The sequence below is a fragment of the Ambystoma mexicanum genome, chromosome 7q (genome assembly GCF_040938575.1).
Source record: "Ambystoma mexicanum isolate Mex_15411 chromosome 7q, UKY_AmexF1_1, whole genome shotgun sequence".
Classification (NCBI taxonomy): Eukaryota; Metazoa; Chordata; class Amphibia; order Caudata; family Ambystomatidae; genus Ambystoma; species Ambystoma mexicanum.
In genome coordinates this window covers 814,877,911-814,905,199 of record NC_090941.1, presented here as the reverse complement: position 1 = coordinate 814,905,199, position 27,289 = coordinate 814,877,911, and the positions used below count along the sequence as shown (strand labels likewise).

At 41.5% G+C, this 27,289-nt stretch overlaps 1 protein-coding gene across 6 annotated transcripts in view; it reads left to right on the top strand.

The window, feature by feature from the left end:
- The first annotated feature begins 4,999 nt into the window (after positions 1 to 4,999).
- Positions 5,000 to 27,289, top strand: part of CNTN5 (contactin 5) — a 3,106,629-nt gene continuing 3,084,339 nt past the window's right edge. For 3 of the 6 annotated variants that reach the window (XM_069639123.1, XM_069639125.1, XM_069639124.1), the window contains exon 1: positions 5,000 to 5,588. The gene's annotated coding sequence lies outside the window, so the exon portion shown is untranslated. The remainder of the gene's footprint in view (positions 5,589 to 27,289) is intronic. The other 3 variants (XM_069639126.1, XM_069639128.1, XM_069639127.1) reach the window with 1 other exon arrangement.

The following is a 27,289-nucleotide window of genomic DNA, read 5'->3' as shown; positions in this document are numbered from 1 at the left end:
TAGGTGCAATAATTTACTTTGATGTTCAATACATGTTACTTGGACATTTTTGTTTGGTTTTATTTATTTGAGGAGATGGTAGTTCTTATTAGAATGGGACATGGGCGAGCAGCAGTGCCTTCCAATTTCTGGGTCAGCATCTGCAATTCCACAGTTGGCTTCTACTATTGCCATTAACCCAATGTAGTCCGGCGACGGTAGCATGCATGCCAACCCTCCCGATTTAGGCGGGAGAGTCCCTATTTTTCAGTGAAAAATATTGCCATTTTATATGCTCTCCTGCCCAAAATAACCATAGCCCCAATGCATTCCTATGGGAAAATGCAAGTCTCCCGATTTCCTTGGGGAAATCTCCCTCCCAGGTACGTCACAATGTTGGCATGTATGCGATAGCCCTGGCTCAGCGGCGCGTATGCAGCACTCGTTCTGCTGTAACCAGACCCATTCCTCATACGTTGGCCTCCTCTCATAATGCTGGCAGGCCGCTGATTATTTACATCGATGGCAATGAGGAAAAACGGATTAGGTTCTGAGGCAATATTTCCTCATATCAGCTTCTTTCCCTGGTCTCTTTGTCTCTCAGGGAAGAAATGGTGTTAATCACTCACATGATCTGCCTGTTGTAGTCATCCACTGACCACAAGAGCTTGCACAAATTCCATTGCAATACCATCACTAGAGTGTGCTACCAGAGTTCTGGTGGCGTGTCAAGAAGCAGTCATTTTTTTTTGTTATCAGCATTATGTAAATCGTTCTCCTTTACTCATCCCAGATGCTGCTGTATTTGACTTCCCCTACTCAAGCAAGCTGAGGAGTGCCAGTCTAGTTCCCAGCCCACTCGTGCAGCCACATGGTTTAATGGAGAACATACCCCGATTGTATACCGTGTGTGGCTGGTCATGAGTTATTTGGTGATTGTCAGGTTGAAGTGCATTTGACTGGTTTCTTTTATGAGGGCCCAGTATGAGTTTTTAAACAAGTGCGATTTGAGCTCAATAATGAGTACACTGACAATCCATGCGTCCAACCAATGTCCATGATTTGCATCGCTGGACGCCATTTTGTCTGCATTGTAAAACTATGGGCTGAGGTTGTCATTTTAATGCTGACTTTTGACCAGTGCGTTGTGCGGGTTCTGAGGTATGTTAGATCCTAGACGGTAAAATGTGAGGCTTAATACTTCTCGGGTTTCATTTACCAGGCAATTAAAGCCAGTGCGTAGTGGGGGTTTGCACAGCTGCGCTGTATCATCCACGGTAGCGAACTTTATTAACAATGTTAACAATGTTGTGCTGACATTGCAATAACAGCGTTAACCTGTAAGCATTGCTGAAGCCGGTGCGTTTACTGAGAACAGAAGAGTTGTATGGCGATTCCACAAGTAACCTAACATGTACCTGCATTGTCGGCAAAGCTGCAGAATACGACAGATGAGATGAAGACATACTGCACACTGCCCACTTTTCTATTTTAGCAAAAACATGCCATTGATACATTCGATGGTGCCATCAAACTTGATCAGAGCAATTGCGCTTGGTCTTTGGTAAAATAAAAGTTGCGTTTCTTTTGTGAAGCAGTGCCACAGCATCTTGAACAAAATCGACAGCTACGGCTGCACTGGCTGAAGGTTTGCAGAAGGGTCACTGCATGGCCTCTGCACACGAGCCTGTGCACGTGGAAGTGAGCCTGCGAGATAAAGCGCGTGTGTGCGTGATGGGCACGTGCAATGCTAATGGGTATGATTTATTTTGCGTCGCAATTGGCTGCACTCATGCACTAACGTGCGCATGCGTAGTATGTTTGACGGATGTGATGATGTCTACTCACTTGTGTGCTAAGGGGGTATGGGGGGGTTGCCTGGCGCAGATGGAATGTACACCCCAGAGGCTACAGCAAGGAGGCCCACACGCCTTACTCGAAATTGGAGTAATTCGGTCAGGGGCACAGTCATGACAATGCGTTTTGGAGCTTTTCAACAAAACACAAATCTATCCTTCCGAGAGTCGATGAAAGAGTCTTTGTGAGCGCCCAGAATAAGTGGACGCAGCTAATGAGCTGGAAAACAATCGGAACAAGAACGTCTAATTTGCAATGCTATAGTTTAAATACAGTATAATTTTCAAACGCCTGATCCTGGTGGTTAATACATGAACAGGTGGCCCCAGAAAGCATGCTGACGAGCTGGAGCAGGTTGCCACGGAGCCCAAGAACGCCTTGTATTGATAATCTGCCGCCATCTGCTCCGATGCTTTATTCATGGCCGGGCACGTGCAGGTGAGAGGCGAGAGAGAATGCAAATACCTGGTAATGCTTACTTTCTGAATCAGGCCTCGGTTGTGGAAAATGGATCAATGTTGCCGCCGCTCTTGAAAGCAATTAGAATCTTTGAACCATCATGCCTGTCGGTGCGCTCTGATGTATTTTCCGGGCGTCTCCCCAAGTGAAGGCTTTATTCTAGCAATACACCTGATGACAGGCAGGGGGTGCTTTACGGAGAGCTTAGGACCCATTCAGCATCGTTGCTGTGATTCACGGAGCCGCATGCGTGTGCTCCCATGTCCTACCTCGGTGTCTGTCATGCTGGGGGAATGGCAGGCACGTTATTAATGAGAGTGGCCGGCATGCGTTTCCCACGGGATGCTTGCAGCGTCGGATTCCTGTTTACAGCCTATGGGTCGAGCAATATGTTACCTCGGTCCTAATCCTAGAGGGATGGAGAGGTAGATGGACAATGCAGATGGGCGGACAGGTGGATGGATAGATGAATAGACCGACATATAGGTAGATGGATCATAGACATACAGCAAGATAGAGTAAAAGATTGATAATAGAACAACCGAAAGCTACATAGAGACGTAGTAGATTGTAGATAAATAGAATACTTTTTTTAAAAAACAAGCAGGATAATAGATATACATCGGGATAGATATGTGGATAGATACATAAATAACATGTATGCAGAAAAATAGAGACCTAGAAGATGATAGGTAGGTAGATAGCGAAATAGATAATAGGTACGCAGAAAGATGGAGACCTAGTAGATGATAGATCGATCAATAGGTTCATCTTAAATAATATTAGACGGAAAGACAGATGGACAGATAGGTAGATAGAGAAATAGATAATCGGTACGCAGAAAGATGGAGACCTAGTAGATGATAGATCAATCGATTGATTCATATTAGATAATATTAGAGGGAAAGACAGATAGGTAGATAGAGAAATAAATCATAGCTATGCAGAAAGATGGAGACCTAGTAGATGATACATCAATAGATAGATAGATAGATAGATAGATAGATAGATAGATAGATAGATAGATAGATAGATGCATAGTAGATAATAATAATAGACGGAAAGACAGATGGACAGATAGGTAGATAGAGAAATAGATAATAGGTACGCAGAAAGATGGAGACCTAGTAGATGATAGATCGATCAATAGGTTCATCTTAAATAATATTAGATGGAAAGACAGATGGACAGATAGGTAGATAGAGAAATAGATAATAGGTACACAGAAAGATGGAGACCTAATAGATGATAGGTCGATAGATAGATAGATGCATAGTAGATAATAATAGACGGAAAGACAGATGGACAGATAGGCAGATAGAGAAATGGGTAATAGGTATGCAGAAAGATCAAGACCTAGTAGATGATAGATAGGTAGAAAGATGATAGAAAGACCAAGTAGATGACAGGTAGATAGCAGACAGATACCTGGAAAGCTAGATCGGTGGAAAGATATATGAATAGACACTAGATAGACAGAAAGGCAGAGACCTAGTACAGGCTAGGTAGATAGATATAGTGTCACATTGTCAGGCAAATAGATGAATATAGTGATTCAGACTGGATGGATAACGATGACTGCTTTAGATAGCTGATTGGTGCTTTATCACATCGCTTTCCAACCTACTAGGCAGCATGACAGACGCACAGCGAGACAGGGTGATAGTCAGATACATTTTGATAGATAGATACATTAGTGTATAGGCAAACACCGACTAGGCGGATTCAGAGCGGATGCTTATTGGGGACTGCTTTAGAGTTATGATTAGGTGATTAATGTGAAACATTGTCAACATCTTTCCTACATAGGTAGGCAGCTTGATAGACACGGGCTGACGGACAGACAGCTGGACGGACAGATCTATGGACATACAGATTGCAGACAGACGGAGATGGATAGATGCATAGATATACAGACAGACGACAGACAGACAGACAGACAGACAGACAGACAGATAGATAGATAGATAGATAGATAGATAGATAGATAGATAGAGGCATTTAGATGGATAGAGGCATAAATAGAGGGATAGAGAGATAGAATAGATGGCTAGAGCGATGGATAGAAAGAGGGATGGACAGAAAGATAGAAAGATAGAGATAGATAGATATACAGATGGCTAGAGCGATGGATAGAAAGAGGGATAGACAGAAAGATAGAAAGATAGAGATGGATAGAAAGGTGGATAGAGGGATGGATAGGAAAGAGGGATAGACAGAAAGATAGAAAGATAGAGAGAAAGATTGATAGAGAGATGGATAGATAGATACAGGGATAGGCAGATTAGGCATAACGATGGAGTGATACAGAGGTAAAGGGACACATCTAGGCACACGGGTCCATAGATGCATGGATATCTACATGGATGGATGGATGGATAAGCCAGCAGGCAGCTAGACAGACACCTAGATAGACTGACAGCTGTATTAGTAGGTCGATACATCTAGCCAGATAGATAGACAGGTAGCTCAATCGATGGCTGGATTAATAGACACATAGATGGATAGGTGCAAGTATATATATGTACTTCGCGTTTGAAAAAAAATGCTGTTTGGGGTGTGTTTCAAAAATGCTTCCATCCATTAAATATATAAAAGAATGTATCATAAAAACATGAATGATCCTATTGGTCTGAGCGTTTGATTCACGCATAGGCATGGCAATTGCTCCGACGCGCTTCCCATCATCGCGCCGCTCAAGAATTACACGCGCCCCTCCCCGCCGTGCCCCTGGAGTTCGTTTGCACCACAGCAGCCAGATAAAGGCACGGCTCTCTGGCGCGGTACAGTAGGTGCTTCCAGGGACACGGGCATGCCAGGGTGACTGGCAGCAGCAGCAGCGCAGACATTAGCAAGGTGGTTCGTAGCCCTTGGAGTCCAGCGCCCGCGGTTCGCCTCCTTCATTCTAGGCAGACTCTCGCAGGGGGTCTCCTCGCACGCACACGTGTGTGCGCGCAGCCCCGGGCGCCGGCCCCCGTGCTGTACATCAGTGCAGGCGCGAGTCTCGGATTTCGCGGCTGCGGAGCGGTTTGTTGTCATTCGCAGGGAGAGGGCAGTGCGACCGCGCCAGGAGCGCGCAGCTCCTTTCCTCTCCGCTCCAGCAACTCGCGCGGCTCTGATTTGGAGAATGAGCGCCCCGATTTCCCACCGACGTTGGCTGGATTGAATGTTGCCATACTCACTACTTGACCTCAACATGGGATGCTTTTTTGATATTTTGATGACGAAGGGATTTCTTTCGTTGGGGAATCGCTGTGTGATCTACGCACAACTGGCTTCTGTGAAGAGACGTAGTAAGTACCCGCTTGCGGCGTGCAGCCACGGTAGAGATGTGAGTCTGTGCAGTGCAGTCTATCCAAGTGTTAGTTTTAATGTAACCGCGCAGAATGGCTGCTATTGGCAGTTCATGTTTACTAAGCAATTAATCTGAAATTGGACACCAAACGTGTGTTTTGTTTGTGAAGCGTGGGTGTTTTTTTTTTTTTTTAACATTTATTTTAGAAAGCATAGTTTTAAAAACTGCTTAACGTGTAAATGAGTTAGGAGCTACTGGAAACCATCGAGCCTTCCCCGCTTTGCATGTGAAGCAGACCGCATCCTCAGAAAGTGTGACAGTGGTCGTTTTGGGGGAGTGACAAAACTGAGTAGAAGCTGTGACCTTGCCGTTATTGTTGATGGTATAAAGTATAGCAGCAGCATAATGACACTTAGCACCTGTGCAGGGGTCTACAACCTCTCTCTCCCCAGATGTTTTGGACTAGATCTTCCATTAGCCATATGCAGCAAAGGCAATGCTGGCGGATCAGGCGAGTTGTAGTACAACACACCCGGAGGGCCAGAAGTGGCAGACCACTTTTTTGATACACACAGATGTGTGCTCCACTGCTTTCTAAGGCTGGGTAAACAAGTTTGGGGATTTACCAAACCACATGCATTTCGGGTTGTCTGCTGTCTCACCACTTTCTGGGCTTCTTCTGAGATTCACTCTTAAAATTTGGGGTAAATCAGGGGTACGACATGGGGGCCGAGCAATGGAGAGCAGAATGGTGAAAACACCCACAGTACCTATAATATGCCCAACTGCACCTCTGCGCTCTGGCAGTTTCCCGCAGAGCAGTCCAGTTTAAACAGTGTGTGGGGTTCGGGGGGGCTGGCAGCAAGGCTTTGCAGGGACATAGTTGGAGTGCAAGGGGGGCTGGTTAATAATCAGTTCAGCTTGGTGGCCTGCACCAATGTGAGAGTCACTCTTGGTGAAGTTCACCCTGCCTCGCGGCTTTCATTGGGCTCGGAGGCAAATGTTGGCAGTGAACTTGATACCTGGATGTTGTGGGTGGTGCTGGGACCATAGCTATTTTTCATTGCACCCTGAGTCCATCAAACACACATCTGCAATCGGAGGAGTACCCTACCCAGCAATGCAACAGTGTTGGGGGGCAGGTGGGAGCCACGAGAAAAGTACTGCTACTTTTTCCCACTGACATACAATCGTTCCTGCCCACATATTGATGCAGGGTGGCTTGTCCGCTGCATCTCAGATCATTTCTTTCTGGGGTCGGATGCACTGGGCTCCAGGAAGAAATGACCTGAAATCTTTCTGAAATCAGTCTAGCGAATGAGTGCAGGACTGGAGGTGAAGGCAGAGCGCACAGCACTGTCTGTTGCTGCAGCTGCTGCAGTGGCCCAGAGCAGGGTGGGGCATGGACAACTGTTTTCCGCCGCCATTGTTAGGGTGGCCAACTTTACAAAATGGTTTTTCAGACACTTTGTGTGTGGTAGGTAGCGCGTCAGAAAAGCCAAGCAGTGCATGTCATTCCATACGGTATAATTTGCACCCCCAATCAACGTTTTTGGTGACATTAGTGACAGATGGCATTTTAACACATCCATATAACAACAAAAATACAATTGCAGGACCATTACAAATGCAGGAAACACATCTATTAGAGCATGTCAAGGCTCTGTGGAGCAAAATACACACCTCTTAATTTGCATATGGATTGCACAAACAGAAGTGACTTTACAGAAAAGGACATTGCAAGGAACGTCATTAGTCTTTGATACCTGGTGGCAGTGTGGAAGTTACTTTAGAATATGTTGCCATAAGTAAGCCAAGTGGCAAATAACTTTGTGGTGAAAGATACCTAAATTGCACTATTATTATATAAGCAGCAATTCTATGGTAGTTAGTCTTTTTTTAATAATAGCATGATATATTAACATACACTATGAATCAAATCACTTACGGAGCTGCAGGTAAGCCACAGCGCAATTAAATGATTTGCCCAGGATCACACATTTTGGTTAAATGGTGAAACTGGAATGTGAACAATTTAAGCAAATGAACATAACTTCCCACGTCTAGTTGATGTAGATATTTATGCAAAAAACACATCACATAGTAAACTAACATTTCATAATAAACCAACTTTACACTGTATACATCATCATAGAAATATGTTGTGCAATAAGAGTATGGCTTTAGTGTTATTCCCCCCCCCATCTTGCATGCAACATTAAAATAGCACCATGCAGATTAATGTGAGCCTAACACACCCCCCTTGGGTTTAAAAGCAATAGTCATTATTTCATGAAGCATGCAGGATTATGCACCCTTCTCACTCTGATCACCCTATTCACATTCCTTAAGGGACAAAAGCCCCGGCTAATAGAACCCCCCCACCCCCATCAATATCTAATGGCTCTCGTGTAATGCTCTGTTGACACAGATCAATGTGATCTTGGAGAGCCGCTCTGCTGCACAGAGCTCGAACAATGAGCTGCCGAACAGGTGTCCTTTTCCCAGGACAGTGAAGGTGCTGAGCAGGAACTCCTGCTCGGCACCCTCATTGCCCTGCCAACGTCTCGGTCTGGCTCTAAAAAGAGCCACTGGTGGAGGGTGAGCAAGGTGCTCCCCCGCTCTGTACGCCACTGACTACAGTGCAGCAAGGCGTGGAACGCATGGAAGATAGCAGTTGTTGAGAAAACAATCACTGGTGTAACATTGGTGGAGACTTTCACGTCCAATCAACAATTATTACAGTGAGGCACATTACCAGATTAGCAGCAGGGGACATGCAGGTTCTGCCTTGTTTTCTGAAATGGATTGAATTCATGATACAGGAAACGGCGGGTTCACTTACTGATTCGCGGTGTCAATAAGGCATATCTCTCCAAGCAGGGGCAGATGTTTTACACCGAAGGACTCTTCTGGTGTCTTTTAAAAGCAGCAACGGTTGTAGCATTCATCGATGAGTCCAAGCATGAGTCCAAGCAAGCTGTGAACTTTCCTTTTCTAGTGAATGTGGCACTAATGTGAAACCAATAACGGACAAAGAGCGCAGCTCCAACTCTTTTATACTGAAACACTTTTAGAGAAGACTGAAGATGTGCTTTGAGCACCGTTATATGATATATGATAGGTTATTTATAATGCGCCTAATACCCAGAGGTTTCTAAGCGCGGACCCGGGGATCGAACCTGTGTTGCTCCGTGTCGTCTTGCTTCCAAGGCGAGCACCTTGCCCCTGAGCTATCCTCCCGAGAGGACTGTGCGGGAAGAGGTGCTAGCACTTTTTGAAAGGGCCAGGGATGCGGACGCGCTGTTAATTGCACCTTGGATTTAAGGGATTTCCCGGTGCATTGTCATTCATGGAGGTTTTCTTGGATGGGTCCTGCCAAGAAGGTGGATTTTATTTGAATTCATTTGAACGATTTTCTCCAGGAACGTTTGCCCATTATAGTTTTAAATAATCTGTGAAGAGATGTGTCATTTATATTCATGTTCGTGGAAGATCATTGGATATTTACGTGCATTTTTTCAATTTGATATCATCCTTAATTTGAACTTTTGACAAAATGTGTACAGATCCGCATATGTGTCTACAGGTTTTAGATGATTATTCGGGGTAAGGGAAAGTCCTCTATTTAGCAAATTTATCATTGGATCATTATGCTGGTATCCCGAACAATTAATTATGGGATTACTATTTCTCATCTCTTTTGCGCTTTCCTCACTTTTGATCTTGTCATGATAACTTATGATTTGTTTCAGTGGCTGTCTGTTTCTTTGTCCTCTTCTAGCTTCTATTTGATGTTTGTCCTGTGACATTTGATTGTCTAAAAAGATACTTTTTTCATAACTGCTGTATATTCTTCTGCATGTTTAACTTGCAACTCCTGGAAGAGAAGCACCCCAGTGCGACAGGCCTGCTTTTGCCTGCTTGCCCGTGCCCACTGTCTTTTTTGCCATTTTAAAGCCCTCTTCCCTCCCTCCCAAGCTCCCTCTCTGTCCGTCTTCTCTCCCACCTCCCAGCCTGCCCATCCCCCTGCTGGATGGGTCAGTGCTTGTAGCACGTGACCGGAAGGTCTTCAGAGTCCTCAGAGAGTTTTCGTTCTATGTTCTGCTGCCCACAAGCTCTTTAGCTCGCAACTCATGGGAGTGAAGCACACCTCTGATGCATACCTGCCTAACCTCCGGGTTTATCCCGGAGACTCAGGGTTTTCACACTCCCTCCGGGTCTCCTGGTTTTGTGCTGCAGACCCAGTGTTTAAATAACAATACACATGTGCAGGCATTTGGCGTTAATTGTTATCTGGGGCTCCATGTACTGTAATGTGTAGATATTGGCAAAGAGAAGGTGGTCTGTTTTCAAGAGATAGAAATCTGCAACATCCAGTGATTAAAAGCAACTGCCACATACAATGTCTTGTGATTATCTGTCCATTCACATGGAAACGCATGCCAGTGACAGACACAGAAAAAAGACCGCCATGTGACCCCATGAAGTTAACTAATACATCCAGCTTGAACCACATCCAGTAAAAGAGGACAAGCACATTGAAATTAGAAGTGAAATGCTGCAAGTGCAGTGACACTCAGCACATACCCATTTACATATATATTTTTTAAAGGTGTTGGTCATTTTCCAGGCCAAATATACAAAAGTAATTCACTTCAGGGAGACAGAATTAAGATCCATGAACCCATTGAGTCCTTTTGCAACTTCTATTCACATTACACAAGTCCGTCTGCCTCAGCAGTCATAGTGGTTCCAAAAATGTAAGGTACTACGTACGGCTGGACCTTAACAATAGGTAGATATGCCTTGGAGAACAAATGCCTGTCCCCCACCATGGGAAGTTCCCACACATGGCTGCCTGTTTCAAAGAAGTCAGTGCTGTTGATGTGCTGCACCTGCTTGCAGCGTGTGTGTTTTTGTGTGTTCTGCTTTTGCGTGTGTGGAGTAGTGTAAAGTTTCCAAATGCAAAAGTGCACTCCAAATATGGTAAATGTGTTTTTTTGAGGGCACAGTTTCATATAGTGCAGTTTTGTGCACATAGCCAATCACACAATCAATATAGTTTAAGGAACTGAAAGAATGGATTTAGTGCAATATAGGGAAATAACTTTCTTTTGGGGAGGCAGCTGTGTGGTGCATAGATTATAATATAAATATGGTCTCTCATACTGCAAACATGTTTCTATGGCAGCTACAACAAATGAGTTTACGTTTTTGGCATGTGGGCGGAGCCCTGTACAATCGGGCAGAGTCTTGTGTGGTTATGGGCGGGGCTTAAATCTCAGGGTTTTTGATTTTCAAATGTAGGTAGGTATGCTGTGATGTAAGCCCGCTTTCACATGCTTGCCCCTGCCCACCGATACGTTTGACATTTTACAGCCCTCCTCCCTCTCTCCCAAGCTCCCTCCCATACCCTCCTTTCCCCCACCTCCAAGCCTTCTCACCCCCTGCCAGATTGGTCAGTGCTTGTAACACATGCCCAGAAAATCCTATCTTCAGTGAACCCCCCCCCGTCCAAGGCAACCCTCTCCAGGCAGCCGACTTGAGGGCCAAAAGTCAAGCGCAGCTCCCCAAGGCAGCTTTCATTCCCTTTTTGCCCTGTTGACATGGGCGCTGTCTACTGCTAGACACAGGTACGGTGGTAGAATTGGGAGTACAGATAGTGCTGCACTTACAAAATCTTGCCACCATTACCATATCACTACCATGTGATTTTTGCCAATGTTTGAAATTTTGCTGTGCTCCAGAGCCAACCAATTTACTGCTTTTAAATGTATTTTTGAGGGTAGCCAATGTATTGCATTTAGATGAATTTGAAGGCTAACCAATGTACTGCTCTTAGATGTGTTTTTGAGGGTAGCTAATGTATTGCTTTAGATGTATGATGAGGATAGCCAATGTATTGCATTTAGTTGAATTGTGAGGGTAGTCAATGCACCGATTTTAGATGTATTTTTGAGGGTAGCCAGTGTATTGCTTTAGATGTATTTTGAGGTTAGCCAATGTATCACATTAAGATGTATTTTGTGGGAAGCCATTGTATTGGATCTAGATGTATTTTTGAGGGTAGCCAATGCATTGCTTTTAAATGTATTATTGAGGGTAGCCAATGCATTGCATTTAGATTAATTTTGAGGGTAGCCCATGTACTGCTTTTAGATGAATTTTGAGGGTAGCCAATGCACTGCTTTTAAATGTATTATTGAGGGTAGCCAATGTATTGCTTTAGAGGTATTTTGAGGCTAGCCAGGGCATTGCATTTAGATTAATTTTGAGGGTAGCGCATGTACTGCTTTTAGATGTATTTTTGAGGGTAGTCAAAGACTTGAATCTAGATGAATTTTGAGGTTATCCAATGTATCTCAGTTAGATGCATATTGAGGGTAGTCAATGTACTGCGTTTAGATGTATTTATGAGGGTAGCCAATGTTTCAAATTTAGATTAAATTTGAGGGCAGCCAATATACTGCATTTAGATGAATTTTGAGGGTAGCCAATGCATTGCATTTTGATGAATTTTGAGGGTGGCCAATGCATTGCATTTATATATAGTTTGAGGGTAACCAATCTATTCCATTGAGATTAAATTCTAGGCTGGCTTACCTGATAATAGCTTTCAGCATTTATCCAGTACACGCCCTACTCCGTGACACATTTCACATCCCGTCTACCATTGGAATGCAGCTATCCCCCACATTAAAAATTTGGCCTAGCTGCACACATAATGCCTCTTTCGCATCCCCCTGAAACTATCTCTCTGCACCCTCTACTACTCTAAGAAACATTGCATAACACCTCTGTCATCTAGAATGCAGCAAAAAAATGTGGTGTAGCTGCACACATAATGTCTCTCATGCATACCCTCCAGACTACTTCTCTGCAACCTCTACTATTCTAAGACACATTGCACAACACCTTTACCATCTAAAATACAGCTATCCCCCCACAATAAAATGTGTTCTAGCTGCACACATAATGTTTCACTTGCATACTCTCCAGAATACCTCTCTGCGCCCTCTACTACTCCAAGACACATTCAACAGCACCTCTACCATTTCGAAAGCAGCTACCCCCACAACACTAATTCAGTCTAGCTGCATATAGACTCTCTCTCTCCCATAGTCTCCAGACTAACACTCTGCGCCCTCTACTACTCTAAGACACATTGAACAACACATCCACCATTTAGACTGTAACTATCACCCATGATACAAATATGGTCTAGCTGCACATATAATGTCTCTCTTGCATACTCTTCAGACTACTGGTCTGCACCCTGTACTACTCTGACACATTGAACAACACTTCTACCATTTAGAATGTCCATACCTCTGCAATGGGCAATGTCACAGGATTGATGAACGACTGCAACAGGCAAACCGCCAGAAAACAAACTCATCACAACTTTAGTAGAAAAGGCACAGCAGTCACAATCAAACACCTAACCCACATAGAAGAATCTGGGCTCCTGTGGCGATTAGTTGGAACATAGAATGTTGTTGCAGCGAACTGTTTCTAACACAGCCGCAAGAACTAACCAAAGAAGCCAAATACCTGACCGGACACCGGACATCAAAGCGCCTCCAATTGGTGGCAATGGTATGTGTAATACACCACCCCACTGGCTGCAAGCACAACTAACCAAATGCATCAGTATACAGCAAGGATACGACAACATACTGTTCACATAAATTATCTGCCTACCTACACCTGACTATACCTCAACACCTCTCAACAGCAGGATGTGGTGCAGTCCTATGATAAAGTTGTACACACTGAACACATAACTAGTCACTAGCACTGACGCCACCCCTATTCTTCTCAGCAGCCATTTACATGCCTGACTACATGGGTTGCCTTTTTACCAGAGCCTGGCCAGCCCTGCTAAGCCTTTTTGGCCAAATGCACACATGTCTCATAATTGTGCCCCAGGGCCTCCAACACTCTTGAATTCAGTCCTCCAAGGGCGTTCCCACTAGCAGCGCATTGAAACTATAATAATGGTAAAATTGGCACTATACAAATGACAAACACAATACAATACAATGCAGCTATCCCCCACAATACAAATGTGGTCTAACTGCAAACATAATGTCTCCCTTGCATACTATCCAGACTACCTGCCTGCACCCTCTACTACTCTAAGACACATTGCACAACACCTTTAGAATGCAGCTATCCCCCATGGTAAAATTCAGTCTAAATGCACACATAATGTCTCTCTCACATACTCTCAAGTTGATCTCTCTGCACCCATCCACATGCATGCTCGACATGGGTGACTATCAGGGACTTGGCCTCCCCTACCTACCATCGCATTGGCTTCAATGCACACATGCATTCTACAACTCTCTAACAAATGTGTCACACCTGGACTTCTGTTTCCCCAGGGTGTTTAACCTACAGCACAATAGGACCTTAACTATGGTGAAAGTCTCTATAAAAAATGACAATTACTTTACAATTACACTACATGTTGATTTCTGCCATGTAATTCCTTTTTGGTTTGATACCCCTTCCATCATTACCATATGCACTTTCTATATCTCAACTCGCTGTAGTAGTAAATGGAGTGTTGTTTTTTTGTATCTAATATTCAATCATAGTTTGGTTGAAGGGGTAAATAGTCAATCCATTCTAAAGTCTGTCACCCCTGAAATATTTACATGATTTTTGAAATTTGATATCATCCTGAAACCCTTTCAATGTGTGATCACGTGTGTTTAAATTATTGTTACTTGTTTCAACTTTATCTATCTTGCTAATATCTTTTCCCAATTTCATAATCTGTCCTTCCACTTCACGCCATACGTTTTCTACATGCCTGAATAGAAGTTGAAACGTCGTCATAGACAAGAGGGTGAGATAATATCCTATAATTCTGCTAGTTCACTGTCATTATCAAAATTCAGAAAAATGTATATTGCAACCCTCTAGGTATAATTTTGTTATCTAAATATTCATTGACATTTTAATTTCCCATTACGTGTCCAATCAAGGTTTTTTCTTCACTGTTACATTTAAATTTCCTATTCAATTACTGTTTCTTTTAAATCACATTTTCATCTATATGGCATATGCAGGCAAATGTCATGTATTTTACATTCCAGAGGAAGATTGTTCTGTGTCATTGTAATTAAAGGACCTTCTTGTGAAGTGGTGTCTTTTGCGATTTTCTGCAACAATGTGAGCCTGCAAAGTCCCCTTTTTTGTGCTTTTCCTTAAACAGCCTGTCCATCATGGTGATTGTTCCTTTGTTTTAAGATCTGGTTTGTGTATAGAAATATAGCTATTTGCATTGTCTTTTGAACGGGCTTGCCCAGAGAACTGTTGTTCACATCTGGTTTTCTATGAATGCTTCTCCAGTTTAGTGTCCTTTACTGTTCTATCAAGCACATTCGACTAATAATACATTTGGTCATTAGTCAAATGTCTAGGATTTAAATATCACTCAGCAGGACAATATGGTGGTTTTTTCCCAAGGAACATTGTTTTTAAAAATAACTTGCGGCTCATGTTGCAGTTAGAAACACGTGTTAAAAATAACACTGCCCCTGCCTCATATTACCTAGTTTGCACAATGATGCTAGCACACATTATTGAAACTTTACACACTGCCATTGAAGACAGACCCTCAAATAAAGCAACTTAAAATGCTCTAATCACATGCATTGCAGAGTTTATTCAGTGCTCTATCACACATTGCTCATAGGTCAAAGTGTTCAGAGTAGTTGTGTGTAGTGGATGAGAGGCAGGAACATATTGTGCTTGCTTTACATTGAAGAGTGGGCAGACTGCTTTCAAATGAACAGGGAAGCATAGCTGTTAGCCTGGAATTTACAGGAAGGACCACAGTGATGACGAATGTATGTATTGCACAGTGACAGAAAAAGAATGAGTTGGACTGCCCTGTCGAAGAGGATGTGGCGGATATGTCTGTATTGATTGAGGAAATTAGTGCATAGTGAGCATGGCTGTGTGATTACAGTGTAAAAAGACAGGGTTGAAGCATGTGACTTGTATGCAAACACCATTGTGTTAGTTCAGTTTGAGCTATACTGATCAGCACAATGCAGGCAGCGTGTCTGCAATCAATATGAGTGATGCAGAACGTGATTTCTTTTTTACTCAAAATTAGGAAAAAGAAGGTTGCAACATTCCCACCAGGCTTACATCCAAACTATGACATGCAAATCAACATATCCACAGGTTAACACTGTGAAAAAATGACTACTGCTCTGCAGCAGTACAGAGACGAGAAGTGCTTCTATACTCCTCCTTAGCACCACAGTACTACTGAACCAGCAATGATAACCAATCAAATAGGTAAAACATACACACCAAGAATGAACACCCCTTCACCTCTTTAAGGGAGATTGCATCAAAGGGCAGGGCAGGTATACTCTCAAAGGGGTGTGTGAGCCAGCAAGGAAGCATCCAAAACCACTATAGTACTGTAGCGCCAAAGTAAAATAAATGTCCAATCAAGGTTCTATAACAATAGGAGTCTTTAGCTAAATTAAACATACAAGCACACTATTAACAATGCTAACAACCCACCCCTCTAAATTAATAAATATAATATGCAGGCTTTTGGATGAAAGGGGCATTCTGGGCCTGAAGACAGAGATATCTATACACTTGTCTTTGCAGCAATGTTCAAGTGTCTGTGTGCTTAGAAAGGTAAGGAGTGAGGTCTAAAATCTCCATATGGACCTTAACACATGGCAGATGGAAAGCACCGCTACAGACACAGATTTTTAGGCTCATCTGAATCAAACCTGTCTTCTATGCACTTTCCAGAGTTTTCGAGTTAGCAATGAGACAGGCAACATCACAGGCAACATCAAGAAAGTGGCTCAAAAACCCTATCAAAGCAGTTTAAAAAACATACATGCCAAAGTCAGCTACGTGGGTCCTGCAGCAGCTCAGCATGACTTGAAAACAGTCAAATCAACTCAAGAGCTGTTTGAGGCATGAAACAGAGCCCAACACTGTTCCTTTGATTATGGGTGGCTGTGGGACTCTGTCCGGGGCCTCAGAGGATACAATTAGTCCCTCTTCTTTCCCTTCCAGCCAGGCAAGTTGTGAATAAGAACATGCAGGGCTGTCACTTCCAGTAAGCATAATTCTTGAAATAAGTCTACAGGCAGTGGGAAGAATGTCACTCCAAATGTTAAGCTGGACAGGCTGGGGGAAGGACTTACTCCTTCCTTGGAAAACATTTTCTTCTCCCCTACACATTTCCAATGAAATACTTCTCCTTCTTCAGTCCAGAGATGATTCAACTGTCAGGAATTGTATAATAAATATGGGCCTAAAATGAATACAATTGGAAGGATCTTCTTGGCAAAGCATATTCATGTCATGTGTGAAATATTGAGTCCAAAACACATTAAGCGCAGGATATGTGCATTTGGGATGCAGCTTCAAACAGAGAGAACTGTAATGTTTGAACTTGACTACCTTTTATTTCCAAAATTGAGCAATTATAAATTATATAGGTGAAAGAAAGGCCCAGAATTAAAGTACTTATTTTGCTGGGACTAATACAAGATATTTAATTAAAAGTTTAAGGGGGTCATTACGACCCAGGCGGTAAGTACACCAACTTTACCACCATGGTGTAAACTATGTTTACACCATGGTGGATGGCGGATTTACCGCCCCATTCCAAGGTGAGTGGGGCGGTAAATCCCCATTTCCCATTTACCCTTCCCCATTCCCATTTTTGCCCCATAGGGCATAATGGGAGTGGGGAAGGTGCTAATTACGGCACCGTAAATTACGGTGCCGTAATTAGCACCAAGGCGGTTTAGCGCCATGGATTTTAACGGCTGCTAAAAGCAGCCATTAAAATTGGAATCAGGCGTTAAGGGTTAACGACGGCGTTAACCCTTAACGCCTGAGTTGTAATGAGGGCCTATATTTGGATTTCTTCTAATTCTTTCCAAGGTGAATAGCATATGTAAAGATTATGTAATTACAGAAAAAGGTGTATTCCAGCCAATGTGAGGATTAACATAATGTGTTCCTTTATTCTGCCATGTTAGCAATTCATTCAAACTATATTGTTTGAAAATTGAAGAATAGGAATAGAAATGCTTTTGAATTTATTTTGTTTTACTATGTGATGTACATTAAAAAGAAAGGTCTGCATTAGTAAAAGAAGACATTGAACCCAAGAAAGATGGAATGAAAGAAAATAATCAAATTGCATATAAGTTATATTCCCACGTGTACGATACATGGAGAGATCATGGGTACCAGCCCAGGTGGAATGGTATTGAAAATGATTACCCTTTTCAGTCAGGCCATATGGTTTTTAAAGATTTTCTGAGATGCTCATCTATTGTATTCAACAAAGGCTTTCAGAAAATATAAACACTGTAAATCTTCTTAAAGTATTCACTTGTGACACCAGACCTTGCCTTCAAATAATTGACTTCATATAAACTAATAAAAAGTGCATTATTCTTGAGAGGTAGATAAAGGTGGTCACAAGACTTAGATGCATGCCATTAGCCAGCTACCCTGGATTAGACAAGATTAAAGGCTATTGAAGATCTGTACAACCAAGACCATTTACTAAGAATAGTGATGACTTGGAGAAATAATATTTAGACAGTGTGTCATCTCTACCCTACTGCTACAATAAGACAGCAAAGACATCCCAATGCATTTAAATGAACATAAATCACACTTCAAATTTGAAAAACAACAAAATTAAGCCTGGCATCAGCGGGGAAGTTCCAATTGTTTTGTGTGTTTGATATATTGTAGATGAAGGAAAGCTCTCAGAATTATATCATGTAACATGTCAAATTGTTTGCCTTAATGTGTAAAATCAGGAAATATAAATTATATTAAGTTAGCAAAGATGAGTCAGTAATTAGAACATTCAAACAGAATGCTCTTCTTTTCAGAAAGAGTAAGAGTCTTCCCACCTTTTTGGTCATGTGGACAACAAACCATACCTCCGAATAGCCAGAGGTGGAGATTGAATGAATATAATGGCATGACCAGATGAAAGAAGGAAAGATTATGGAATCGTGGGCAAAGAAGAGAAGGAACAGGGATAAAATGGAGATTGGAAAAAAAAGAACTGATTCCTCTCAGAAGTGGAAGACTGGTCCATTATTAAAGGGTAGCCCACAGAAGGCTGTCCAATCTGCAAGGGAGAATGTACTTCCAGATTAGCCAACTGAATTGTGGGGGTTGCTTCAAGAATGATGTCTGGCTGACTGGATCCCGGGCTGGTTAGACCAAAATTAGAAGTTGCATCCTAAAAGGTAAATCAAAAGAAATCCCTAACCATTGCCCGCAAATTATCCAATTACTTTCAGGGTAAAGTCTGGGAAGGGCAAAGGACTGTGAATTCAAAGGGGGTGCACTTTACAAACTGGAATACCAGTGTTGATACATGCATGCCCTGTGTTCCTCATTTATATAGTGAATTCAAAGTGAGAAGATTGTTCTTTTATGTCCATTCCACTTTGCAATGAAAAACAAAATCCAAATTTGAGAGCATTTTGGCTGCCACTTTAAAATGGGATTGCCTTTGTAAGGATAAGCATTATTTGCAAATAAGCAGTGGTTTGAACCGCTGCGAAAACACATCTGGGCATACTATAAATGTATGGTATTATAGCCTGGAGTGACATCATGCAGTTGATGCCACTGAGAAGAGCCAAACCCTGCACCAGGGTTCCCTGTATTTCCCACACAGACCAGGGAATAAACCATATAATATACACAAATTCTGCGTGGGCTAAAAAACTAGTGATTACTAATAATTGTTCTTTTTCATATACATAAATACTCTTGATAAATGAATTCACAAGGTAGTATGACAATGTTCAAAAGCACATTATTTCACCAAATCATTTAGTGCCCCATACACATGACTTAATATCCAATGATTCACTACATGTACAGTGTATAATCCATGCACTGTTTTGTTTTTTCTTATATGTTCATAGAATTTGTTTTTTGTGTTCACATTGTACCTGCATAACCCAATACGTTGACCAATATCAGCAGAACCTGTTTGTTATCCATTTGAACCCAGGTAATTCCACTGGATTATACTTACCTGTATTGTCTTCCCAATACTCCTTTGTACTCTTTCCCCGCATATTTGTCATGTATATGATAATTAAATATACTAAGTCTAAACATGTCTTGTTACTGACTTTCATATTTGTTAGACTACTGGATTGGTGTGACCTCTCACCCTGAAATTTTGTTTTGTTTATTTAACTATGCCCACCTGGGTTTTTCAGGGCATAGCCAGGTGCCCTTAAAATATTCTATACCTTAATATCCAAGGTACAATTTATTGGAGAACCTGAAGTTTTACTAATTCCAGCATCATCTTTTATACATACACGTCTTAATTGTGAGGTGAAATTGCTTTCTTAATTATTGTAGAGTTCACTTGTCAACCCGTCACTTCAATACAGACAAACAGACACAAGAAATATTGAAAACATTGTTTTTACATATACATTCAATCACAAATGCAACAAAATACAAATGTATATAAAAAAAAACATAATCACATCAGAGTTATCCAATAAAGTGCCAATGTGCCATTTTTGAAAAGGCTAAAGTTCATAAGAGTCTTTCTACCATACTAAAGTGCCACCGCGCCTATTATATCGAGGTGCCACTGTGCCAACTAGCATAAACCACATTCTATAGCATGATTATAATGATTAAAACGATATACCTATCCTATTCCCCATATTGCCTGGTTGTTGGCTAGTTTCAATGAATAGCCATTGGTCTCATCGTCCCCAGGGCTGAACTTTTAAATGTAATAGATTAGGGAGATTGTCATATGGGGATATTATTACTGTGTCCTCATTTTGAAAAAAGGTCACGTGGATGGGAGGGTTTCATTTCTCTTTACCTGATGTCTGGATCATCACATATGAGGGACTGTCCAAGCACAAATAATTGGATAATTTGAATCCAGTGCATACGTTCCAGTACTGAAATAACAAACAAATGTAAAGGATAAGTATCGCTACTCATTGCTTAGATTTATTGCCTATAGTTTTAAAAGTCAGTAAGCGAAAATGATTTACTATGACTTTTCTTTTAACATTGTGAGCTTTCTATGAGGGAACATTTCTCATGTCTGCGTCTTTACTGATTTCTTTTCATATGATAAAGACATCAAAAAGCTGTGTTAAAATGAAGATACATCATACAGTTTGGACTGAAATAATGTTACTACTCATCTCTCATATGGGCATATGAATACCTACAGCTACACACTCACAGACAATTGTCATATTGTAACCTGGGTGCATGTACTTTCTTCTTTGTTAAATAGAAGAATGTGAAACCCATACAATATAGATTGTGCTGGATGGCTAGATTGTATAAAACAACCATCTTAGTTCATCAGCTTTGTGTTGTGCATCAATGAATTGTGATACCACTGGTGCAGGGAGCATTTTGTTTTTAATTCTTGACCTATGCTTGATGATTCTAAGTTGGACAGGTATTTGGGTTGTGCTGGTGCAAAGTATGATGTACATAACTTCTGGCATTTGCAATTTGTGTGTCCCGTAAGGTGCCACATTTTGGCTGTGTACACAAATTCACTGATTTTCATTGAGTATTTGCTAACTGCACATTTTCTGCAAACAAAATGATTCATTTCATGACCTCATTGGCTCTGTATGTGAGTAGTTGCTTTATCATCTACTCGCAATGCATGCACCAGAGATTGTCTACTGTTTTTACCTTTTTTTTAATGCAGATAACAGTTTGGTCAAATCTGTTTTTTATAGTTGAAGCATTTTCCAATTTTGAAAAACTTAAATTGCAGATTATCTTGCTATATGGACAGAACATGTTCACACATACACATCTATTTAGGATTGGTTTATCAGAGTCCTGGAACTATCATAATATTTTGCTCTTTTTAAATATCATTTTAGCAACTGTTTATGGTATCCTCTTTTTGTCAGTTTCTTAGTGATAACATCAGCTCCCATAAAGAGTTTAGCCATTTCAAAAATAACATAAATTGAGCAATATCACCTCTCCAAATAATCATGATCACATTGATTGAACGCTGATAGAGTCTGATGGATTTGAGGAACCTGTTTGTGTCAGTTCAGATACATTTATTTTTAAATTGTTTGACAAATAGGTTTTCCAAACCTGGGGCAAATACTGCCGCACTGTAGTCCCCTTAATTTGCTGGAAAAACTCTCCCTTATGCACAAAATTGTTTTGCTGTAATGAAACTGCTGCAAGCTCTATTATGAACTCAGTAGGAGCTACGTGCAGGTAGGGACTGGAATCTATGGCTTCTCATAGTTCTTCTAACCCCTTTTTATGGAGGATGTTCATGTATAAAGATTCTATATCTAGAGTGACTAACCACTCTCACAAACCATCAAACTCCTGCCCTTTTACTAATTTAGTAGATTCTCCTGATTCTTTCAAATAAGAGTAACCCATGCCGGATAATGTTTTCAAAAAAACATCTATGTATTTGGTCAATGGTTCCAGAATCAATCCACATTCTGAAACAATTGATCTCCCTGGTAGCTTCTCCAGTGACAATTCGATTTTGTGGAGCAAATACAATTTTGGTAAGGACAGATTTTTCTCATTCATATATGTATATTCATGTGAACTGAGTATCTCATCTTGATAAGCTTTAGCAGTTATTCTCAATATCGCTTTTTGTATAACTTTAGTGGGATTCTTTTGCAGCAGAATATAATGTGCTGAATTCTCAAGTTGTCTGGATGCCTAGTTGTCATACCGTATGGTATCGTGTATTATAATTCCTCCTCCCTTATCAGCTGGCTTAACCACTACCGATTTCTCATTTTCGTAAGCATGTAGGGCAATGTGTTTCTCTTTGGATACATTGGGCCTCATTACACGGTACGCGGTAACAATGGCGCTATTAGTGCCATGGTTGCCTCCGGTATTTTACTGTGTCCGCCTTGGTGGATGGCGGAATTACCGCCCTACTCCAAGGTGAGCGGGGGCGGTAATTCCCCATTCACCAAGGCACTTCCCCATTCCCATTTTTTCCCCCATAGGGAATAATGGAAATGGGGAAGGATCTAATTACGGTACCGCAAATTGTGGTACCGTAATTAGCACCGAGGTGCCTTTGCGGCACCCTACTTTAACGGCTGGTAAAACCAGCTGTTAAGGTCCGGTCCCGCAAAGGGAACTCGTAGTAAGGCGGTAAGGGTTTACCGGTACAGGTGCCCTTACCGGTACCGGTAAACCCTTACCGCCTACCGTGTAATGAGGCCCATTGTATTTAACATGTTTTTTCTCAAAAATAATTGGATCTAATCCCCTTATTTACTCAATTTACTCAAAAGTGAGGATCTCTTTAGCCATGTCTTTAGTAGGAGGAAGGGACATGGATTCTGATCCAAACCCTGTTACTGATGTGTTTGATGTAGTCTTTTCAGTGTCCTCAAAGTATGCTTGTAACCCAATCTTCTGTGAAAATTGCCAAATGTCTGTTTCTAATTTGAGATTAGATGTAAACCAAGTCGGAACAAATGATAGGACTTTATTAAGTAGACTAATCTCTGCTAGAGAGAGGTCAACTTTAAACATGTTTAATACCGACATAGTAGAATCAGTTATATCTGCTATTCTATGTGTCTCATTCTGAACGCATCTTCTAGTGTTTGTGGATGTCCCTGGTGAGAGCCTAATGTTGGTCATCTGGACCTGGCTCGAAATCTTCCCCTGTGTTTGCCTCTCTCTAAAAAAGGTCTCATACTCTTGGAGACATTAGTGCTTTCATAGTTCATATTAGAAAGTGCTGCTTGGTCCTGCTCAGAATTTGAGGATTTGGTTGGGGTACTCACTACATTTTGCATATCATATTAGTTATATCATTTAGGGTTCCATCTGGGCTTAGGCATATCGTCCTCAGACAAGTATGGATACATTAACTCTCACTTAAAGTTTGCTAGGTCTTTTCTTTAATTTCACCATCTTCTTTGTAATGCCAAACATTTTAAACGTCTCTATCTGTTGATTTATTGACTCAAATTTCTATTTACCAACTGCAATCACCAGATACTTTTTGAATGCCAATTCGGCTTGTTCTATTTCAATGATAATTTATTGGCTCTTTCTGAGCTGTTGTGAAAGCTTAGACTAATAGATCTTGGCTGCATTCTGTTACAATTTGACATGAACTTATAATTAGCATTAGCAAGGAAAAGGCAGGGTTAATGATTAACCTGCAAGCCTGCAGGAATGATATTCCCTTTGGCATATTCTTTAAGATGATGTTGGTGCAGCTCTGTCTAAAATAGTTTCTTCTTCAACCAGAGGATGCTGTCTCCCCCAACCTTACTCGGTATGGTACATTCAGTTTGTAATCTCTCAAGCTGTACTGATAGCTGTACCCTACACAAGGGTTCTCTCTATTCCTAGCATAGTTTGAATGACGAAATGCATGTTGAAAGAAATCATTTGTATCATTAAGATATGTGCAAATTGCAAACCATTTGTATTCTACTGTCTTTCAATGCTTAGGCATAATCAGGTATAGTGTGGGACGGAAGATCATTTTCAACTAAATATCTATCACTGGAAAATAGTACATCTCTAGCCCAGAAATATAAACAGACTGAAATCCTTAAATGTAGGCCCCATTAAAACCATGCATGGTTCTGGATCGAAAGGAATCCATTAATGTGCAAGATACACGCAAACATACGGATAAATGAAAGAACAAATCCTGGTTTAATGAAAGTCACATATACATGCCTACGGCGGACTGCACCCACACATGTAGGAACCATAGTGTACATGTGGGTACAGAACAGAAAATACAGATTCAGTAGAACAGTATTTTTGAATACCAACTTACATGAGCCAATGCAAACAAGTTGCCTTTCGCATGTAAATGGCTTAACACATAGCCCTATGTTAGCCAGTTCTTGCCTATATGTCAAGTCCCCTCTACATAGCTAATACGTTCACTATATTCCATGTATAAATTGGAGTTGGTGCATAGATATTTCTGTAGTGAGAAATGGCAATTTCTCCAGCACCATACTTGTCTTTATGTTGGAGAAAATCAAATGCGTTGAACCCATTTGTGTTATGCACAGTGCTCAATTGAAATGTCAGTAATGTTCATAGAGAAACCCATGTTAAGTACAATGTTATTATGTTTAGCGTTTATTATATCATGTGCATATGTATGTTTCTGCAATCAAAATGTGATGCCTTCGTGGACTAGCCAGATTCATATAGGCAGGTAAAATTTCATTTTGGTTTAAATAATTATTTTATATACATGCCATAGTGTAGTGGGTTCCAGGGTAAAACAGGAGACACAGTTGTCTGTCAAAACCTATTCTTTTAAATACATTAACATTTGTGAATATCTCACTGTCTTTTCTTTGCCTTGAATTATGGGGTAAGATCTTATAAGTGGGAGACTTAGATTACACCAGGTTTCGGGCCTCATAAGGTGCCTTATGGTGTTGGTGGAGGGGCCATTGTGCAGTCCCCTTTCTGTTTATTGGAAAGATTATAGGCCAGAACGTAGATTTCTCTGTTCATCCTTGCATCATTATGGTGTATATGGGACATTGTGAGAAGGGCCCAGTGAATATGTTCTGTTCCCTATGACTACAATTCTATTCTCAGTTGCATCACACACACTGTTTCTCATTAATGTCAATCTCATCTGTTTCTGAAGTCTTAGCCGACTGTGCATTCCACTGAGCACCTACTGATAACTAATGAGAATGGCTATTATGCTTAACTCACCTACTTGATTTATCTGGTTTGGCACCTCTCCTGAGTTTTGAAGAACATTATTCCCTTACATCTGATTAGGTTTTCTAGCGAAATGCAAATCCCTTTTCAACACGACCTGCAAAGAAGAATATGAAAATTCCAGGGAACGATTTGATGGCCATACAAACAATTGCTCACCAATTGCGCTTATAAGGTCCCGGAAGTGAGGAACGTGATAGCAAAATATGGCAAAGTGTGTTAAGACGCACACATGTAATACAGTAAAAATGGACTTAACTTTATTTGAGAAATGATGGGAAAAGTGTTATGGTTGACATTTTTCAGATGGACCCTCTGGGTCCCTCTAGAGTTGAAACATGACATTGCCTTTTATCTTCAGTCAATGTACACAGTTTTTCCACTGGAATTTAAGTTGAAGCCCATCGATAGTACAGCATGTATAGGCAGTCAAGTACGTCATTTAGCTGTACATTCATGACTTGAGTATTTGGTGAGCACAGTCCATCGGAAGAATGGAACCTTGCCTGCCCCTCTAGAGGGAACTCACAAGGCAGCTTTAAAAATGTGTTGGGTGTCCTGACCCATGTTTGGACTATTATGGTGCAACATTTGGTGCTGTGGGCTTAGGAAATCCAAGATGTCGGAAAAGCCCACATTTGCACCAGAATCCAGGAGAACCGCACAGTTTTTGCACACACCAAAATGGTCCCCTGACCTGCCACCCACCAGTGCAAAGAAAGATAGTTCTGTTAAAAATCCGTTTTTATTAATGTCAAAAATTGCTAAGATCATGGGCCCGAAACCACCAAACAAAAATCCAACTAGGGTTGAGTGTTTTACTTTACTCTACTACAGATCCACATCAATGCCAGGTCAAGCAAGGATCATATACTATCAAGTAAAATCCTTTCTTTTTGAAATGTATTAATTCAAGACAGCTGTCAAAAATAGGTGCAGTACCGGCATTGGACACTGACCGGCGCTGGCGCTCTATAAATCCTGACAGGAGAGCTGTCTTGCAGAACTGTGCAGTGAACAGAAGGGGGTCTTATGTAATTAATAGTTCAAAAGACTTGCCTTTCCTGAGAACTCTTAACACCCCAGAGACCCACACCAGGAGGCAGCATATCACATGGGCCTGTTGATTGAGAGGGAGGGGACTTCCCTGCAGCCTGCTGGACCCAACACAGTAGACCCTTTCAATTGAATGGGGTATGCTGATTTTGGGTGTGGACTGTAAACAGAGCTCTGCCTGGAAGGAGAGACATATGATCCCTGACTCCCCCAGTTCCTAGGGGCGGGCCAGACAGGACTGTGGATTCATATTGAAGCAAATATATGTTTAAGTTAAATGCTTCTAAAATCTGGTATTAAGCTCACAGAAATGTGCAATTTTTTGGATCCTGAAAATGAAAAATGCCCTCACGATTTGAGCCCAAATTGCACTTTGTACGGTGTTCTGGGACCGAACCCAGCTATTTATTAATATTGCAGACACTGTGTTTAGAATAGAGACATATTAATTTCCAGTAATATGCTCAGGGAAGGGGTGCAGGTCTGTGTAAATTTTGAGGAAAAACCAATATGGTGAAAGTCACTAAAAAGCACAAAATGTTGCCATTTGTGAACCCAGGCTCTGAGGGGGATCAGAGTTGGGCGAGAATGTATCTTAAATTAATCTGTGAAATGTGTATGTAATTTCAACGACGTGTGTATCTGGGAAACCTGTTAGTTATGACAAATGTATTTTCTAAGTAAAAGCAAAGGGGCGTTTCTTCAATAGACTGTAAGACTCTGACTCACTCTGACACACTATCCCTTCTCAAATCAGGTCACAGAGAATCCTTGACCTATCAAATCATGAGAGGGTTGGGCATGCAGAATGAGCCAACCCACCCA